This window comes from Buceros rhinoceros, unplaced genomic scaffold (genome assembly GCF_000710305.1).
Source record: "Buceros rhinoceros silvestris isolate BGI_N320 unplaced genomic scaffold, ASM71030v1 scaffold19728, whole genome shotgun sequence".
In the NCBI taxonomy this organism is placed as follows: domain Eukaryota; kingdom Metazoa; phylum Chordata; class Aves; order Bucerotiformes; family Bucerotidae; genus Buceros; species Buceros rhinoceros.
Genome location: NW_010427653.1, coordinates 8,013 through 14,043, shown reverse-complemented (window position 1 = coordinate 14,043; position 6,031 = coordinate 8,013).

The following is a 6,031-nucleotide window of genomic DNA, read 5'->3' as shown; positions in this document are numbered from 1 at the left end:
TCCTCTGTCTCATTTGTGAGATGAATGCCCAGTGATGGCCCAGGGCTAAAGCAACATTAAAGCCTTGCTTGAGCTACTCGTAGTTTTTATTGCACTGTTTATTTTTCAAATAGTAATAGTAGTCAATGCTGGTTAAGTATAAAGGTAAAAATCTCAGTGTATTATATAGTAGGAACTTCTGAGGAGTGTTTTGTAACATTTTGGAGTACGGCTAGTGTCTAACCCATGTCTAGTTTGTCACACCTGCGAAATCTATCAAAGTGTAATGACGGATTTTGTAACTGGCTGTATGTATTGAATACAGTTGAAGGGGCTTGCTCTGCAGCAATACCGTGCTGCTAAACACTGACATACTGTTAATGTATTGAGTGGTGATTTAGAAATACCGACCCTGAAATTCACCAGTGTGCTTGGGCAAGGAAAAAGAAGGCCCACTCATAGCTGAGAGAGCTTTTTATCTCTTTTGCTTTTAACAACAAACATGAGGCTTGCAGTTTAAGGGAATTCAGAGAGCAGGTCTCAATGTCCTTCAAATCACCTTTTATAGTGAGATTTTCCTCCCAAGATGTCTGGTTTGCTCCCAGTTTCATAGTTGGTGTCTTACCTGGATTTTAAAAGAAGCAGAGTTTGGATTGCAGGTTTGCAGGTGTTTGTTTGTGTTACGGGTTTTTTCCTGTTAAAATTTTGTGTTAACCATTCACAACCCAACTTCCCTGTTTAATAAGAAAACAAAAAAGAAAGGATGTTGAATACATGAAAGGCAGACTGGATGTATGCTGAAGATATGTTTTCTTTTATACAAGAATTTCACTCTTCTAACTGTAAAAATGCAGCTCTTTCTGTTTGTCTCTTTACTGTTATGATCAGGCAGATGCACAAAAGCACCAGCTTTCTGCGCATACTAATTCACTCTCTTCCTGCTAGTGCTCTCTGATCGCATTCTCAGCCTTCCATTTGACAGCTTAGTTGCTGCAAAAATGATTGGGATGTCAGTTGCAGAAGGTTAAGAACATGACGTGAAAAACTATCAGCAGGAGCTGGTATAATCTTGGGTAATGAGAAATCCTATTCTAAGACACACAGACTTCCTACCAAAAAGACCTGTGCTCAGCAGCAGGAGACGCGTGGGTCTATTGCCAGGCAGCTCTTGAAAAGAATGCAAGAGCTGAATTGTATGAATTCTTGCTGTGCTGCAGCAGTTGACAAATTTAGTTTGAGCTAACTTTTAATAATATGAAAATTGAGAATATAAATGCTATGCAAAAAAAAAAAAAAGCTGGATTCAGACGGTATAAAATCTTTGCCAGAGTTGTCCCACAGCGATGGTTAACCTTCCTGAGAGAAGGGAGCTATTGTTCCACCTCTCCTTTGCCCAGTGATGCTGGACTTCGTGAAGGAGGGTTTGTGTTCCTGAAATCTGGTCTGGTTTTTTTGAACTCTATGATTGGTCCAATAAAAACATATCACCTCTCCCACAGAGCTTGTCTTGCATAAGTTACTGTTTCTGCTTTCATCTAACTGACTTGGATTGTGCTCCTGTCTTCCTCCAGTAGCTGAAAGGTGTAAGGGACCTTGGGGAACAGAACGTGCTCCATTGCCTCCTGTAACTTCAGTATCCAGTGCTCAGTATCGAGTAGGGGATCCAGCCCTGCTCAAAAGGTCATAGTTACAGTCTGCAGTACAAGAACTGAAGAAAGGGGAAATGTGATCCCTTTTCATTGTTTTGGTTGCGAGGCAGTTACTGATCCTTTCAAATTTTAGTCTTTGTCGTTTCCCTTTAGTAGGTGCTTAAGAAAACTCCTTTTCCTGTTTGTCTGCCACTTCTGTATAAAGTATTATGCTATATTTTAGGGAATTCTGCAACTGAAACAGAAATTGTACTCACTGCTCACGTAAACATAATGACCTCGCCCATTGCTGTTTTTTTTTTACCTAAAGACCTTTGACTGCCTTCCAATCCAGGAAAAAAATATTGCTTAAAATGCAAGAGGAGTCAGGTTAACCTGAATTAAGAGGTAATTTGCCAGCTCAGGGGTTGCACGTCCCTGCCCCGCTGCACTGGCTCAGTACCTAATAGGCACAATATCCTGCCTTTATAATGGAAAGGCAGAACAGACATGGACAGATTAAATTATGTATCTAGAAGCAAGTAGTGGGGATGATCCAAAGGTTGCTTGAGGCTTAGCATTGCAAAGATTTATTCTGATTTCTTACTGGCTTCACTGGAATATGAAAACAAGCCTTTCATTTGAAGGCACATGGTTGAATTTCAGGAGCTCCAAGAAGTCCAGCGTGGCTGTGTGGGTAACTGGCCCACGTGGGATGCACATGCAGGATGCACATGCAGCCTAGCAGTGTGTCAGGAAAGAGCAGGATTATATTTAGAACTGTAGACAGCTGTGACACATCCAGGAAGTGCAGGGAGGAGATCTCTGGTTCAAGCGCAGCATAAGAATGTAATTTGTAATGACCTTGGCACAGAAAACAGTTGCATTTTTTACTTTCTTACAAAGCAGAGGCTGTGAAGCAAACTTGTTTAAAGGAGCTGTGTTTGGGTGAAGCACATGGGGTAATCATGGCTACTGGGACCACAGAACAGAGGTGGCTGTGATTTAAAAAAAAAAAAAAAGTAGTAATGAGACAGTAGATTAAGACACAGCTGAGAGGAGCATACAGCACGTATAAAGGCTTTTAAATATAAGGTCTAAATTTAGATGCTTAGCTCTACAACAAGACATCTGAATAGCAGGGCTAGATTTGTCAGTGTGAACTTCTTCCCTTTCAATTGTACTTGAAGGAGAATGGCATGTGCTCAACGTTTCCAGAAATGAGGCTGCATAGTTGACAAGTATGACATTTTTTTGGTCTCCAACTACATTAGGTATGCTGTTTAACAAAGAAACGGAGTCCTTGTTCTGCTCCCTCATTCTGTCCATCATGTTTTTAATCCTCCATACTCTTTGGGGAAAAAGAAACCATTTGCACAATTTTATTTTCTGTTGTGTAAGTAACCAGAGTGACTGAATAGGTTTTGTTTTACAGTACACTGGAGTTGCATGTTAAAAGCTTTGATTAAGATCTTGTAACTTATCTACATGTGTGCACGTTGATTCCACTCAGGTTTCTGACTCTGAGCTGAGTGGAAGAAGCTGCTTGTCCTATACAGCATGCTCTGTGGTGAAATAAAGCTGCGTTGGACCAAAAGGACTCCTAACTCTTATTCTGTGTGCACACGCCTGACAGCGACAGGAGGCAGTACTGCTCCCCAGCTACTTGTGGCTTCTCCTCTTCCAGAGACAGTTGTCCTTTCCTGTTTGTGTCAGCAAAGAGGAATGTGTGCCCATGCTGTGGCCTCCTTTGGATGCAGTCATTTGAGTAAAAGTTTAACATCCCAGACTGAACTGAACCCACTGAGATGTGGGTAGTGAACCCTCCGACTTACTGTGTTGCAAGGGCAGTAACTTTTGCTCAGAAGGTACTGTCAACAGCAGAGGGAAGTCATGTCTTGAGCTGGAGCAACTTATTTGCTAGAGCTGCTTGGTCAAAGCTGTAATAACAGCAGGAAATCATGCCTGCTAGTAGGCAAAGAACTATCAAGATCATAATTTTGGAACTGTGTGGGGAGAAAGCTTTGAAAGTGCTGGAAGGGTTAACCACAAGATGAAAGAGGGTCTCACTTCTCAGTCTTGTATCAAAGAGTTGCCACAGTAAAATGTGTGTACTTGCTATCACAAAGGAAAGTCCCTTAGTAGCTGCAGAAGTGGAATGCAAAATACACAGCTGGGACATGTTCTTTACAGGTGTCAAGATGTACATTTCCAAAGAAGCTTTCACAGAAGAGAACATGTTCAGCTTGAAGTACAAACCACATGGGCTATAAAACAGAACTGCCTGCAAATTACCGTCTTTCTCAGTACAATCAGCCCAACTCATCTTGCAAAGAAAGCTTTCAGGTCCTTTGAAACACAGGAAAAGCTGGCTAGGGCTGGCTAAAGTAATTGACAGTGGTAACTTGCACTCTCTTCCCTAAGTAACAACTGAGCAAAACTTCTGGGAATTTGGACTCAGTTCTATCCCAGCAGATACTGCAGGGGCTTATCAACGGGTGACTGATACCACAGGTAAAGGCAGAACATTCAAGGTGTGATTAGATGATAAGGGAGAGGCCACTGAATGGCTCCTTGCCTTAGAAAGAATGCATTCCCCATTTCCATCTCCAGTTCTCTGCCTCCAGCTGTGTGTTCCTGATGCTTTCCTTGTGATGTCTCACGTGCATGGTAAAACAAACTGACATACTAGCAGCAAATAAAAGTAAATGTCCTGCTGTTGAATCAGCTAAATCTGTGGTCAAATGAGCCACAGCCAGCTCAAAGAAATACATGGCTGGGAATGCACAGCTCCTGGCAAGGCCATTCTTTCAGTGAGGCACTAGATGGGCTCAGGACATTCTTTCAGTGAGATATTGGATGGGCTAAGCCGAGTCACTGAAGCCTGCAAGGTGGCTGAGTCAAACCCACACCACACTGCTTCCAAAAATGGACTCACAATCAGAGCTTGCAGCCAGCAGTGAGGAGCCACTGAGGAGAACAGGACACCACTTTCACAGAGGTGGCTCTGAAATCACCCAGGCTTTCTGTAAGCTTCACCTTCAATACTGCTGCTGCCCAAGCCAGCTGGAGCAGATCCCACCTTTTCCATTGCCTGCTTGTGTGCTACCATTCCAGGTGATGTCCTGGCCCAGCCGCTGTGTAGCTACTCCAGAGTACCTCAGGGAACTGATCTGCAGAAAAAAATGCATTATTTCTCAGATGTGCCAAATCACTTTACCCACTTTATGCCACACATGCTCAAGGATCCGTGCTAGTGTAACAGAAGGGGTCGGCAGGAGGATGGAAGAGGCAGATGGGCACAGATCTCTGTGAAGCAGCATACTGACCAAAGAAATGCCTGCAGAATGTTCACTATCTCATCATGAAACACAACCATTTCAGTGTGGCTGTGCAGCTGAGAAGCCCCACAGCTGATAGGTCTCTTTGACAGAGCTAGTATAGCAGACAAGGCAGCTGACGGGGATCAGGAAGAGGGGAAGACTGGGCCACGTCAATGATACTTTGCAGCTTTACCTGCATCCCATCTGTTAAGAGAGAGAAAATTAGACATTGTGGCCTCTCCTGCAATGAATGAGTTTAAGATCAGAAGAGGCAATTATCTGCCAAAAGGGATGGTCTTATTCTACCAGACCTCCTTCAGTAGATATTGGGGGAAACAAGTGTTCTCATGAATCTTCTTGAAACTGTATTTTGGCATGGAAAGAGAGAAGATCTGTGCTCACAAATACCATACTGCAGTGCAGTTCTGTATAGCTTTGTGTGAGACTTACATGAGGCAGCTGCAGCCTGGCTCCTGACAGCCAAAGTTAAGATGCAGCAATACCTTGAAGACCCACAGCGGTGGATTTGGGCTTTTTCTCTTGTGACTAACACTACCGTGGTGTATTTCTCTCAAGGTGTTCTACCACACTGTGTTCCCTCTGGCCTTGGCTCATATCTGAACAACATGGTGTTCAGGTAAGTAAGGTGGGTCAGAAGTCAAAGTCCAGTACCTGCATATCTCTCTAGGTACACAAAGAAAGGCAGAAAAAACTGACAAGAAGAATGCAGAGACTCAAAGCTACTGCAGCTGAAAAGATTATTTTTAAATGATGAGGTGATCTAAACTAACGTGCTAGTTTAGGTATAGAACAAGCTCAATGAAGGAATGCCAAAAAGTCCATGTACTTGCTTTCTCTGGAGGCAAGAGATAACTGAGATATTAATACAGTATTTTACATGGCTTCTTTGTTAATACAGTATTTTGCATGGCTTCTTCATCTGCAGTCACTTTAGTTTGTGCCCTGCTTTTCCTGTGGCATCAGAGGGTGTGTGCAAGTTTTCTCCATGTGTTCCTGAGCCTTTCTTTGCGTGCTGTAGAGGGGAAAAAACCCTTTTCTCCACCAGATGGCACAACCGGCAACAAACCTTCACTGGCAAAC